The following is a 14,677-nucleotide window of genomic DNA, read 5'->3' as shown; positions in this document are numbered from 1 at the left end:
TTCCTTATGGGGAGAGCTCAGCGTTCCTTATGGGAAGAGCTGTCCTGAACCTGCAGAACACAGAACAGCACAAAGTGGAGCGGCAGCTCGCTGTGCTGGGAGCGCTGGCAGGCAGAGCAGCCTGCAGGAGCGACAGCGGGGGATGCTCTGTGAGCAGAACCGACTCGTCTGTGCCGGCAGGGCTTCTGCTGAGGGCTTGCACCTTCTCTCCCTCTGCATTCCAAGATCTGGACAAAGATGGTTTTTCCCCTCTTTTCTCCATGCTGCCAGCAGCAGTTTCCTGCCTCTGAGCTCAGGCACTGATCCTGGGGGTGAGCGCTGCAGCTGCAGCCACGGATCCCCCAAGTCAGGGATGTGCACATGGATCTCATCCTGCCCTTCATGACAAAACCAGGAGCAGCAGCCAACCAGCTCCTGTCTCTGGAATTCTGCTGGAAGCTGTAGTATCCCTCAGGAAGGGGATTTTGTTCTCTCCTTTTGATTTCTGTCTTGCTGGGCTTTTTAAAAGCGATTACATTTTTCTTTTCCATCTTTCCCCATGTGCTGCTCTTTTGGGGGTGGTTCCCCACTCCAAATATTGCCATAATTGTGCACAGTGTAAACACTTTTTAGTAAATTCGCTCTTGCCCAGCTTGCCAGAAGGCAGAGGCAGGGCACAGGCACACTGTGACTGCCTGGGTATTAAAAAACCTGCTTTAAATGGCTGAGAGGGCCTGAACCATCGATGATGCCGGTGCTAAAATACTGAAACAATTATTTCTAAAATAGGGGTGGTGAACAAAGGGACCTCAGGCGTACAGCACCTGAGAGGGAGCACACCCAGCACCTTAGGAAGGGCCCCTGGGGATTCTGCCCAAGTGAAAAATGCTGGTTGCTATAGAGATATCTGTCCTCTTCAAATATAGATGGATCCTGCCAGGATGCAGTGAAGTTCCAGTCAACCATTTCCTATCAAAGTAGCTGAAATTTTCTCAGGCTTTCCTTAAAGCCAGGAGCAGGCAGCATTCTGGAGAGAGGCAGCACAGACTGCTGTTCATTCCAACACTCATCTATCTCCCCTTTAAGGAGAAATCTGTGCTGAGGGAGCTTGGGGAGCCCAGACAGCACCACAAGCCAGACACACGCCAGGATCTCCTCTGTGGGAATATGATTCCTCTTCCTTTCCAGCCTTCCAGCCTGGTCTGGATCTTTATCAGCTCAGCTTTTTTCAGGTAAATCAGCTGGAAAGTCCTGGAGCTGCTGAAAGCATCAGGCACTCCCTGCTCTCGTTGCACTGCGGTCAGACAGCTGCTCAGCAGGGAAGCTGCAGTTTGCAGCTTCATTTGGGAGGGAAAGAGCCTTAGGACGGGGCAGAGATGGCAGAATTCTGCATTAAATCAGGAATTAATGGCACTGACAGCAAAGCCACGTTCAGCCCAGGCACCACTTTGCACTTCCAGCCTGTTCAGGCACGAGGCTTTCCCAAAACCCTGGAAAACACACGGTGCATTCCCGTCCAGCGCTGGAACAGCAAGAAGTGTTTGTGGAGAACTTCTCCTCTTGGACAATGCCCAAATATTTCCCACTTCCTCTGCCCACTGGGACACAGTTGCCAGACTGAGCTCCTAAAGTGGTAACTGGCAGTGGGTAGCAGTGACTCAGATTTTCGGGAATTACAAAACTCAGTTTCCCCCTTCTGAAAATCATTCCCTCAGAGTCCATTTTTAAACAAGAAAGCACAGGCTTAGAGGGGCTCTCAATTCCACAAAATTAAAAAACTCCCTTCTCTCACAAGAGAAGGAAACACAGCAGGATCCCCTCTGGTGAGTGAAGGGTGGTGAATGTGCTGTTTGGACAGGGAGGTGTCTCCAGCCCAGGCAGAGAGATTTGTGTTTGCAGAACAGTTGGAGCTGCAGCTTCTGGAAGGAATCCATGAGAACTGCAGAGAGGCTGAAATTTAAGGTTGAACTCGGTGATCTTGGAGGTCTTTTCCAATCTTAATGACTCTATGATTAGTCAGCATGGAAGGACACAGACAGTGTGGAGATTTTACCTACAACACCTGTCCAAGGCGTGTTAAACCTCACACAGTTTTGGGAACAGTTTTGGGATGAAGGATGTACCATGTGAGCAGATTTTCAATAAAAGACAATAAATTAAACCCATTCTCTCACTGTGAGATTTGGAATTCCTGTGGGCTGGAGTGTAAAGTGACACAAGAATTTCCTTTAACTCCTGCAGTCTTGGTGAGAGCTAATGAATTATTCCAGGGCTTTGTGCTAAGCCTCACTCCCTGTGGGACTGCAGTGCAGACAGGACAATTCCCACCCCAGGGAGCTCTTTCCTCTCAGACACTGGCACAGGCTTCATCAGTGATCACTTTTCACTTAGGCCAGACCCAAGGAAAGCTGCAGATCCCCTTCCTAATTTTAGCACTCCCTCTTGTACTACTTTATCACATGATTCTGTAATTTTACATAATTTTGGGGAGAGAATATGCCAGTTCTGAAGTAATTTTAATCTCACATGGTAAAACATACATTTGTATTTGTTGTTTAAAAATATATATTTATTTATAGTCCATATATATTTAAATTTTGCAGGTATGAAAAATATCCATGAACATAATATTGTGTATCAGAGAACAGGAGAGGCTGCTGGGAGGGAGCTCTCATGCTTGTGTGCATGTATGTGCTTAATGTCTTTTTATTTGCTTTGTCTTCTTAATTTATCTGAAATTTCTCTAGCTGGCTGTTTGATTTAATTCAGTGAATACATCATTTAAAAGGTGTCACACAGATTTTTCTGGAAAGTGGGAATATCTCTTGTAAGAGGCACAGCAGGGGAAGCAGTGTAAGAATTTCAGACTCTGTGTATGAAAAGCTTCCCTGGGAGCAGAATTGCCTTTTATTTGGGATCTTTCTCACTTCTGAGCTGGCAAACAGAACAGTAGGGGGGGCTTAAAATGGAAGGAAGATTTGCTGCAGCAAGGTGTAAGAAATGTGTTTTTCTGCACCAATGCTACTGTGCTGTATTCTGTAACCAAGCAATCCAAAATGTCTTGATCCAGAGTTTTCATGTTCTTTTTTTTTTTTTTATCACAGAATCCTGAATTGGTTTGGGTTGGAAGGGACCTTAAAACTCATCCAGTTCCACCCCCTGGTGGGCAGGGACACCTCCCACCATCCCAGGCTGCTCCAAGCCCCGTCCAGCCTGGCCTTGGGCACTGCCAGGGATCCAGGGGCAGCCCCAGCTGCTCTGGGCACCCTGTGCCAGGGCCTGCCCACCCTCCCAGCCAACAATTCCTTCCCAATATCCCATCCAGCCCTGCCCTCTGGCACTGGGAGCCATTCCCTGTGTCCTGGCACTTCAGGAACTTGTCCCAAGGGCTGCTTCCACCCAGCACCAGGCTGCTCTCTGTGACCCTGCCAGGCTCAGGGTGGGATTGCTGGGGTGCCTGTGCAGAGCCAAGGGTTGGACTCCATGATCCCTGTGGGTCCCTTCCCACTCAGGATATTCCAGGATTCTATTTAATGATTCTGTGATTCACATTCCTGACTTGAGGGGCTCTGCCTTAATCCTTCCATGCAGACCTGGCTGTGGAGAGAGATGCCCTCCTGGGGGAGGCGTATCCAGAGGCACGGGGCCAATGCTTGAGGTAAATCACTTCTTTCTGTCCTGTCCAAAGGCCATCAAAATGTGTGTGATGGACCAAAAAATACTCCCAAAATGCTCATAGATTTTCCATCTCCTCAGAAGTCAAATACTGCTGTACCAACTTCCTGTCCCAACTTTTGAATAAAGTGTATTTGTATGATTGACTTGTCTGGATTTCAAGGCTTAGTTTAGGTGGATCATCGCCTTCAAACACCTGGACATCAGGGTTTATATCATCCTTTCATTTCTGTATTCAACTGGAAAAAAAGTGCCATGTATAAATTCCACTGGATATACTTCAGGGGTAATTTAATCCTAATTACACTAATTTGCACAGAATTTCTAGCATAAGAGGCTATTGGAACATGGGGGATCCTTCTGTGGCAGAATATAGGTGTGAAATAATGCAGCAAATAACCTGCAGTCATGAGGTTCCTTATCCTGAAAGACCAAGTTGTTTACTGGGTCATCCATGGCCCAAAATTCCCAGGATCCTTACAGGAGAAATCCTTAGCAAGAGATTTTGAATATCTCAGTGTCTCTTGCTGAGTTCTGGCAATTGGAGTTGCACGTCCTTGCCCATGTGAGGGGGTTGGAATGGGATTATCTTTAAGGTCCCTTCCAACCCAAGCCATTCTGTGATTTTCTACTGCTGATGTTCAGACCCATCTAAAAATTAAACTTAATTTTTCCCCTATCACTGTTTTTACATTAGTAGTGACTAGTCCTCCACACTATCAAGATTTGCTCAGTAACCAGGGAAAAAACACAAATCCCCCTTGCAAAGAAGCAGAAATGAAAATGCCATAGCAACCAGCAGGGACAGAGCAGGGTGTCATTCTGCAGGCTGGCACCAGCTCCCTGCTTCTGCCTTAAATCCTCTGCTCACTCCTCCTAAGCCCTGAGAGCTCCCCAGCCCAGATCAGTGTCCTTGAAGCACTTTGGTGACAGCCCTGAAGAGAAATCCACACCCAGAGCTTTAAGCCTTGCACAAGTGAAGGCTCAGACATCTGCAGAAGTGCCAGGTGGCTTCCTCAGGTTGTTTTGGCTTTAGAAAGGGAGAAAGTTTTGCTGAACCAAGAGAATAAACACACAAAGTCTCAGGGGGTATACCTGAAGGCACAAGTAAATAAATAACCCATTGAGTATTTGTGTAAGTTTGTGTGATTTCTCTTGAATCACTTGCACCAGAGGTTAGCAAGAGAGGCACAGAGGGGACAGCTGAGCCAGCACTGCTGCAGCTGAGCCCTGTACGGCTGAGCACTGTCCCCCCAGCCCCACAGAGCCTGTCCCACAGGCAGGTGACACCCACAGGGGACACTGGGGCTGTGTGTTCCTCACACAGCTCCCAGCAGAGCCACCCACCAAGGTCCCTGTGCTCCCTGTCCCCTGCCAGGCCCCGCTCAAAGGTTGCACTGTGGGTTTGCACTTAGAGCTCATTCTGTGTCTCCAGGCTCTGTGGACAGTGGATGCTGGCCCTTCCCAGGATCTCAGCCTTTCCCAGGCCAGGCTTCAGTTCCAACCAAAATCCCCAGGCTCAGCCCATGGTTCTTCTCCACCCCAGAGCCAATCTCCCAGCATCACTGGCCAGAGCCCCCAAACCAATCCTGCTTTCACTGCCTCACTTCCACCTATGGAAATGTACCTGTCCTTGGGCACGGGTCAGGCTGGGTCCTGTCCCCACCCAGCAGGGAAGCCACAAGGATGCTGTAATTACCAGCAAGTTTTCTGAGCCTCCCTGGCAATCCCAGGTGAATAGGCAGCATCCAGCCCCCGTCCCAGCTATCTCTGTGTTTCCCAAATCCTTGGGATAAACAAACCCCCCTAACAGTGCCTTTTTAGTGTCAGTGAATCAGGAATTACTTTATTCCTGTCCAGGGTTTGTGTGTGTGGCTGACAAAGCTCTAGCCTCCACACAGTCCCTGATACAAAACTTTGTCACTTATTTTTAGCAAACAAAAAAATCAATCTTCATTGGTTCCAAGTTACATAATTCTCTTTGTTAATTAGTATGCTATCCTCTATTGGCTATTGATTTCTCACTCCTCATGTTAATTTTGGTCCACATTCTTTTGTCCTTTTATTATCTCTTGCTCACATGGGGAGAGCTTTCCAGGCCTTGATTTCCTCTGTATCTTCTGGTTGCTCCAAAGTCCTTGAAGTGCCATAAGTTTAAGATCTCAGATATTCAAGCTTCAGCATCCTTTGGCTCTGTTTATTGAAGCTGGTCAGTGCTAGTTTTAGCAATTTGAGGTTTTGGTGATTTAGTGATCAAAGTTGAGCCTGTGAAGAAACTTTACTAAGAAAAAATCCTAAAAGTGGGCACCATTTACAATTAATTAAAACAACTAATTAAGAAATAGTTAGGAAAGTTATATCATTCCCAATAACTGCATCAGTGCATGAACACTGGCCCTTGTCTACCTGTTGCAAGGTCTTCTGAGCAACCACTACAGACACCTGAGGATTCCAAGAGGTGAACTACACAAAGGATAACCAGCTTGAAAAAGAGCTTGGTTCAGACAATGAAGCAGAACAGCTGCTCAGCAACCTTAAAGCAAGAATTAAAAGCCACTGTCCCCAGCACCTCACAGTACAAACTGTGTCCTGCAGCGAAGACCTCAGCAACCCCCAGCACAAGGGAAATAATAAATACCTGAAACAATTTAGTGAGCAGTTCACTGATGTTACAGATCACCAGGTTTTAGGGAATCTTCAGTGCTGAGGACAGATCATTGAGGAGCCAGGGCAGCTTCTGCAGGAGCTGGGCCACCACACAGCTCTGGTCCTGAGGAAACACAGGTTTTTCTGTGGATGACAGAGTTTATTGGATAACATTTTCCAGTGTATTAGGCAGGACAACTATAAACCCCATACAACCCTCATCTTTTATGGGCCACCAGGCTGTGGAATCTGCAAATTATCTGAGCAGGTGCAAACTGCTGTAGGGCAAGACAGTGCTGTGACTATTGCTGGGGACATCCCAGCTCAGTTCTGCCCTTCACAGCCTGCTGAGGGACATTTGTTCACAAATCTGTTCAGCATTTGATTTGCCACCACCTCCACTCCAGACCAACCAGGCACACAGTGATTTAGTCCTGATCAGTAAATTCCTCCTCAGCCTCCCAGAGTGGCACTCAGACACTGGTGCTGCTCTGGACTCTAGAGTTTGCTGCCTGGTGGTGGGGCAGATTCCACTGGCTCCCCTCAGATTGCTCTCCATGGCCCCACATCATCATTTCCACTCCTACTGACACTCTGAACAACACCCAGCACGCTGAGTGTTGTTCAGAGTGTCAGTACTGAGGCTGGGGCACACTTTGAAGTAGGAGCCTTGTTCTGTGAAGAAGGTGAGGAGATGCTGGAGCTGCCCTTGGCATCAGACAGACAACAGATAAGCCCAGCTCAAAGGGCCTGTTTCCATCAGAGCTTCCCTCTGGGGGACAAGCCTTGCTCTTCCAGCTGGGCTTCCAGGAGGCCAGAAATGGGCATCTGGCAGCTCAGAGCTGGTGATTGCTGGCACAGCCCAGGACACCGTGCACTGTCTGTGCAGGGAAGTCCCACAGCAGGGCCCTCGTGCCTCATGTGCTTGGCTGTTTTGCTCCCTCACACTGGGTGCTGGGTCTGGTGGCACAGCCTGTATTTCCTGCTGTTCGTAGGCAATCTGTCTAACACAGCCAAAGCTCTCAGTTCTTTAAGCCTGGGAATGTGTTCTCACATATATTTAGCAAGGGTAACATTCCCTTCATGCCTGGCAGCCTATCTAAACCAGAGCCTTGAAGGAGATGTTCTGGGATTACTTGGAGAAGGAAATTATCTCCATGGCTTATCCAGGGTGTAAGCTCTCAGCTGGCACTGCCATGTGGGCACATGAGCTAGCAGGATGTTTGGTGCCTTGTTCAGGACAGCCAGAAAACCCCTCACCCACCCTCTGTGGGTGTCAGTGTAAACAGCCAGGAGGAGGAGAAATAATTTATTTTCCTGTAAAAATTTCCACTTTGCTTGCAGAAATGGGCTGTCAGACATGGATCTTCTTCCCAGACAATTGGTTGAAGTGATGCAGGATCATTATCTATCAAAACAAGACCAAATCAACAGGCATTTTCCCCTGGCAGGTTTCTACAAGGGGACCTGGAGCTGGGGAATGAAGAAATCTCTTATGTTGCCACACATTAGCAGAACCTTGAGTGCTGACAGGAAGGTAAGGAATATCAGCAGGTATTTCCATACCTGTACACCTGTAAACTCTGGAATAGAGCTCTGTGTTTTCCAGGCTGCTGGACAGGGTCTGAAATCAAAATACGATGGAAATAATAGTAACTAACTCTATTCAGTGCTTCCAATGATCAAGATACATATATTCTTTAAACTAGTATCCACAACCAAGGAGATCTAAAGAAGTTTTACAGACTCTGTCATTCACTCTTCACACATGTAAAATGCTACTGCAGCAAGGGAGGAAGTAATTTATTATTCCTCTGCAGAAAGGCAGCCTGCCTTAGATTGCAGCAAGAGAAATTTAGTCAGGAAAAACATTTCCTGCTAACAGGAAAACAATGGAAGCCCTGGAAGTGCTGTCTCTGAAGCAGGAGCTGGGTGTCTGGCCCTGAGGTTGTGAAAACAAACAGATCAATCCACACACCACGTTTCAAACCCACTGCTCTGATTGCTCCCAGGTCACCCCTCAGCCACTCTGGTTCTCTGACACTGTCCCAAACCTGAGGAAGTTGAGTGAATTACCACTAATTGAAGAATTGAGTTAAAAAAAAAGTAAAAAGGGATGTGCTGCGTAAGGAGAAGGGGAGCACAGAGGTGTACTTTGCTTCATGCTTACAGCCACGGGTAAGGATCACACCCTTTCTGCTGGGCTGTGAGAAGGAAACTTGGAAAGAGAAATAAGCTAACTCTACAAACTGTTATCCCAAAATTATCACCACACTCCCTTAGCAGCTGAAAGAATGATCCAGATACTCTAAACATCAAGAAGAAAGCATATTTAAAAATCTGCTGAATTTAGAAAAAACCCAAACTACAGAATGTTTAAAAGGTTACAGAAGGAACTGTGACAATGGGAGCCCTCCACATCCCCAGCAAAGCAGTTCCCCAGTTCCCCTTCAAGTGGCTGGCTGTTCATCCTTCCATCCATCCCTTCCTTCCCCAAACCAGCATTTTTTTACCTCAGTCTTTTCAGAATAACGGTGCATTCTCAGGGCTGATGTTCTCTGCTCTAATAGCGTTTCTCCCTGCAGGGAACATGAACTGGATCTGCTGTAAAATAACTGCCTCTGGAATGGAGAGTGTTGCTGATGGTTTTGCCATGTGTGCTGAACCTGCAGCCCCCTGTACACACAGCCCTGAGGGTAACACCCATCTCAGGGACAACAGTGGGACACAAGTGTTCATCTTGGGAAAGAACTGGATTTTTCCTTTGCAAGTAAAAGCACTTTTACAAGGAATTAAAAACAGTGACTAATTTATCTATTCTGGGATTCGTAAAAAGATTCATGCACTGTCAGCCATCTGGATTCCCTTGCAGCTTTAAAGCAAACCAGAGGACAGGGCAGTGGAATACCCACTCCTTCCTCAGGGAAAAATCCACACCATTACATTTCCCAGGTTTTACACTGGAGCCATCCCTATATTACCAGATCAGGCCAGTTCACCTCATTTCAGATTGTACATCACAGAAATACAGCTATGGCTGCTCCCACAGGCTCACCAGAGCCATGTTCTAAAAGGTTTTTCTGTCTCTGCCCTCTCAGGGATGAGGATAACGCACACAGAAGTGTTGGCCAGGCTTCTTGCCTTGGTGCCTCCCTACCTGGAGCTCATGGGGCAGCTGTGCCAGCAGTGCCTGAGCTGTGCAGGGTCTGTCCCTACCCCGTGCTCATCCCACTGTGTGGATTTCTCCAGGTGGGGCCCTACACACAATCCCCACAGGATCCCTTATCCTCAAAGGTAGGATCATTGCTGGGGCAGATACAGCCCGACAATATTTCTAATTATCCATCTGTTATGAATGAGATGCAAGAAACACAATAAACAGAGCAAGGAGGAGAAAACCTCTGTTTCTGTAGGAACCCAGCTTGGAGACAAAGGCAGGAGGAAGGTCCTGTGCCTTTGTGCTCGGCCATGCCCCGGCCCCATTGGCAACTGCTTCCACAAATGAGGGGAAAGTGGGTCATTTTGTCGTCAGGACAACAACAGCACACACTGACCTAGATATGTCTGCAGGAACCTAATCTTGCTCCTGGCACAGACCACGGGGTTCACACAGGACCAGGGGTTCCAGCTGGGGAAGCACAGCACATAAACAAGCTCAAAAATGTCCCTTTTCTGTCTGTGGCAGCAAGAGCAGCCTCTCCCTCCTCTCTGTGTGTCACAGCCAGTGTCACAGTGATGGCACTTGGTCCTGATTGCCAGCTGCTGGTGGCAGCTCCCTGGGATGGCTCTAGGATTGTTTGGAATATGGGAGTTTTTGAGATGCTTCACACCCTTCCTGGATGCTCTGCTGAGCATCTCTCACTTCTTGAGGCTGGAAAGCTGATTCATGGCTGAGATGTGACAGCTTGGCAGTCCTGGAGCTTTAGGCACACAGACATCTCCCAGCCACACGCATTCTCCTAAATCCCAAAAGCACTGAGAATCCCTCCCTTTGTGAGCCCCTCTCTTATTTTATAGCTCAGGTGAGGTGTGTGGAAATGCTTGATAAAGGAACCTGTGCTGTTTCTGCTGCCATAGATCACAGTTTGCACATCTGGAATTTGATTTCTGGCAGAGCCAGGTTTATTATCCAGGATATGCAAAGAACAGTCCTCACACTGCCTTCATGTGGATGTGGGGCACAGGATTATCTGTTCTTCCTTAGTACAAAGGTACAGCCAGTCTTCAGCTTAAAGGGGCTCAAAGAACCACAACATTGCAGTCACAGCCTTGCAGGCTGAGGACAAAAAAAAAACCACCTCAGGCCTCGCTATTCCTGTCTCCTTTGCCACCTCTTTCTTAGGTCAATGCTCGGCACTTGGGGACAGCAGAACTCATCTCCCAGACCTCTGGAGAGGTGACAGATGTGTGGATGTTTTCTGCACTGCTCAGCCCCAGGCTGCTGCTTGTGACTGTGTCTGAGGGAAGAACTCTGAGTCTGTGGAAGAGCAGCACCAGTGAGCTGAGATCCCAAACTCAGCTGTCAGGCTGCAGGGAGAAACACCAATATCCAGTGCTCTGATCCAGAGGCAAGGCAGGATGACAGTGGGATTCAGTGGGGGATCTCTATCCATTGTACACATTTATTTGTTCAACTTTTTAACTGTATTTCTTGTATTTCTTATAATATCCAAAGGTTTGATGAGCCAGACAACAGATCTGTAATCAACAGACCTTCCTTCTCCATTCCAAACAGAGCATCCTCCTCAGACTTCCACAGCTCCCAAATGGAAAAGCAAACTCCATCCTGCTGCACTTTACAGCTTTGCAAGTGGCCAGACCAAATTTCACTGTTAATCCCTCTCAACTTCACTCAGCTTTTCTGGCTTCATGTCTATGAACATTTTGTGCAGATCTTTTCTGATGGGGGCAGTCTGCTCAAGAAGGATTTGCTCTGTGCTGGTGGCAAAGATGAGTCTGTTCCCACTGCAGCTCCAGTAGCTCCCATTCCTTAGGGAAGTGTTGGCAGTAACTTCTCCCTCAAATGCCAGGAGTCCTTTCAAAGGGGTCAGCATGTGGAATTTCCCATTGGCCAGGTTTTACTTGACTCTTGAGCTTAAGGGGTAACAAATTTGGGGTGAAATTCTCTTTGTGAAGAGGCAGAACATGTCTGGTCACCAGGAACCTTCTCCCTGGGAATGAGATGCAAGCAATGTGAGGGACTAAAGCTGACATGATTATTTTTTACTGTTTCTAAGCTTGCATTTGGGCTTTTTATGAAGAAAATAGAGGAATTAAATCATAAGAACATGGCTTTGAAGGGGATTGGAGACTTCCTTGGCCCAACAATTCATAAAGACATAAAACTAACATTTTACTGTTTTAGAGTATGTGTACCTGACAGTACCTGACAGATCCAAAGGGAGACAGACTGAGGACATGAAGGGGTGGCTCACACAGCTGTTATCTCTGCTGGCAACAGCCTTGTCCTTGGTTTTCAGCCTGCATCTGTCCAGGTAGGCTGGGCAACTTCCCAACCAGTGCATCTCTTACAAACCCAGCTCACAGAACACGCCCCTCATTCAGGAAAGGGTTGATCCCCAGCAACATGTGTGGGGCTTGGATTTGCAGTCCTGAACATGTTTCTAGTACTGCCACACTTCTAAAGAGGTGACCCTTGTTTTTTCTGCCTCAAGCCTTTCTGTTCCCCTTTCATTTTTGATCTTGAATGGAGGGCACTTTATCCATTCAGAGGCCTGGCCTCATGTCAGTGTGTGCCTGAGGCCTGAAACACAATTTCATTTCTGAAATGTTTTAAATTGTGAACTCCTAGAAGCTGCCTTGCTACCCAGCTGTGGGCAGGAGCCAGATGGGACACACACATCTGGATCACCATCTCTTGCCAAAGCAAGCACAGCCCAAACTGGGCAGGATCTAATCAGGCACCTTTGAGAGCAGAGGATGCCCATGGCTGAACAGCTCCAGGTGCTGTCAACAGAGTAAGGAGGCAAGGTTTTGCCTTCTGGCATTAGGCTGTTATCGTTTGATAGAGACTGCTCCTTCCTGCTGCTCTAAAGCAAGAGATTTTGGGAAATCTGTTTCAGGCTTGGAGAGCTGTTTAATCTTACCTCTGAAGCTTTTGTCTGGAACAGTTTGTGACAGGTGAAAATCTGAAATATGAATAATAAGCAGTTTCACAAGTAAAGAAGCCAAACATGAGCCCCATCTGAGGGCAGACAGAGTAGGAACAGTCTCCCTGATTTCCTTGTTTCACAGGTGAAGGGTGTGACACACTGAACACATCTGCCTGAGTGAGATGCTGTAAATATCTGAGCAAAGCCAGCTCCTTTTCACAGGGCTGATCTCTGGGACAGCCTTTGTCATCCCACTGAACTCCAAGCAGGAACTCCAGCACTGGTATCCTTCCTCCAGAGCCACAGAAACCACTCAACCACATGGCAGTCGAGGCAGGAAAAGCAGTTTGCTGTAGCACAGGATGATTTAGCCCTTGCAGATCCACGTCCAGCGATCCACAGGCCCGCCCATACCATCAGAACCCAGAGCCCTGATTTCCTTGGAGACTGCAGTGTCATCTACAGCATGGCCAGCAGGGATTCAGTCCTTCAGGACTGCCCTGGGGCCCAAGGGCTCCCTTTGGAAGGTCACAGAAGGCAGATCTCCTGCCTGGCAAACAGTGGAGCCAATGGTCTCTTGGAGCTCTGTCAGCAGCAACTTGAGCTGAGCTATTCTGAGGGACCAGCACGCTGAGTGTCAATGGTTAATCACTGCCCCGGGCTGCCAGGCAGGATCCAGCTCACAGCATTCCCAAGGATACCCAAATCCTGAGAAGCTGACAGGCACCAGCTTTTCCCAGCACCCAAGGCTGCTTTGGGAAGATCCTTACAGCTGGATTCACCACCCAGGTGTTGGTGCTGGCAGTGACTGAGGGCTGGGAACTCTGCTCTGACAGAAACAAAACTCACAGGAGTTTTTTGTCTACAGCTGGCTCTGCTCATGTTGCCAGAGTGAGACACATGGCACAAACCAGGGAAGAGGATGAGACTTCTCAGGTTAATAATAGTGATAGAAAACAGAAATTAGGCCCACTCAGGAGAATCCAGGAGGAAAAAAGAAAAAGTGGTGCAGGAGGTTGGATCACTGCTAATTTTCTTTCACCTGACAAGACACCAAGGATATGTCTGAGCTACTCCTTTCCACAGGTGGAATAAAGAGCTTTACTCTGTCCTACAAGGCTCTTTCCTGCACACCTATGAGTGCTTCATAACCTAGGAGCTGTATTTGGCTCCCACTACCCTTCCAGCATCCTCCTGTAAAAATCTTTTATTTATTATCTCTATTCTTAAGCACTGAATAACCACTGAAAACTCTAAAAACATCTCCACTTCACCCTGTATTTACCAGCATAACAATCTAATGCCAACCATCCATTTTCAGCCCACATCTCTCCTGATAGGCCTTTGCAGTGCCTGCTTCTCCAAAGATGATAAATACTTGTATGCTGGGGCACTGAATCAATCCACCACAGTCTGGAATGTTGAAAGCAGTGAGTAACTGTGAAAGAAAAGGTCTGTATTAATTTAATTCTTCATGTTGTCAGAAGGGAAACAGGTCACAGGGCAGCAGTTTTTACAAGTATCAGAAGAGGGGATGGAATATCAAATCCAGAGGCAGTGTGTGAGCATCCTGCCTGGAAACTGCAAACAGCTGGAATATTTCAGCACAATATAGAGAAAAATATGCTGGGTTCAAATACCAGCAGCAAGTTTAAAGGCAAAGCAAGAAAGGATCCTGCATGTTTCTATTATGCAAATCATCGGTAATGCTTTAAGGAAAAACAAGCCGCATGGCTTTTTTTCCTCCCCCTCTCTCTTCCTTGCTCTTGTAACTGTGTTTTACAGAGTTCAAACTGCCTGCTGACAGGGACGGCTGGGGGAGGTGGCATAGCAAAGCCCACATTTATCCAGCTACCCCAGAGCAACCCTTGAGCTCAGTGCACACCAGTTAAGGGCTCCCTCAAACCTCCCATGGCTCCTCCACAGCCCCTGGGGCTCCTCTACAGCCCCTGGGGCTCCTCCACAGCCCCTGGGGCTCCTCCACAGCCTCGTTCCTCAAGCTCCCCTCGGGCCCCACCAGCCCCGTCTGAACCCCTCCAACCCCCCCGGCTCCCTCAGCCCCGCAGCACCAGACACCGTTCCTCCAGCCCCGGCAATTCCAGTTCTCAGCCCCCAGCTCCTTCAGATTGCCTGGGATCCCTCAGCCCCCTCGGGCTCCTCCAGCCCCGCAGGCGCCGCTCCCCCTCAGCTCCGCTGCGGCCCCGGCGCTCCCTGAGGCGCCGCTCCCCCTCAGCTCCGCTGCGGCCCCGGCGCTCCCTGAGGCG

General features: G+C 48.2%; 1 long non-coding RNA gene across 8 annotated transcripts in view; it reads right to left on the bottom strand.

Moving 5' to 3' along the window:
- The window catches only part of LOC107215526, an 18,161-nt gene extending 3,491 nt beyond the window's left edge, over positions 1-14,670 (bottom strand). For 2 of the 8 annotated variants that reach the window (XR_004500347.1, XR_004500348.1), the window contains exons 1-3: positions 12,408-14,670; positions 7,867-11,471; positions 6,293-6,444 (exon numbers count right to left, since the gene is read on the bottom strand). This is a non-coding gene — a long non-coding RNA (uncharacterized LOC107215526). Of the gene's footprint in view, positions 1-3,503; positions 5,920-6,292; positions 6,445-7,866; positions 11,472-11,686 lie in introns of those variants that run through there. The other 6 variants (XR_004500345.1, XR_004500349.1, XR_001525181.3 and 3 more) reach the window with 6 other exon arrangements.
- Between the last annotated feature and the right edge of the window lie 7 nt (positions 14,671-14,677).

The sequence above is a fragment of the Parus major genome, chromosome 28 (assembly GCF_001522545.3).
Source record: "Parus major isolate Abel chromosome 28, Parus_major1.1, whole genome shotgun sequence".
Lineage (NCBI taxonomy): Eukaryota > Metazoa > Chordata > Aves > Passeriformes > Paridae > Parus > Parus major.
Note: the sequence above shows the minus strand (reverse complement) of the source record. Positions and strands in the feature narration are given on the sequence as shown.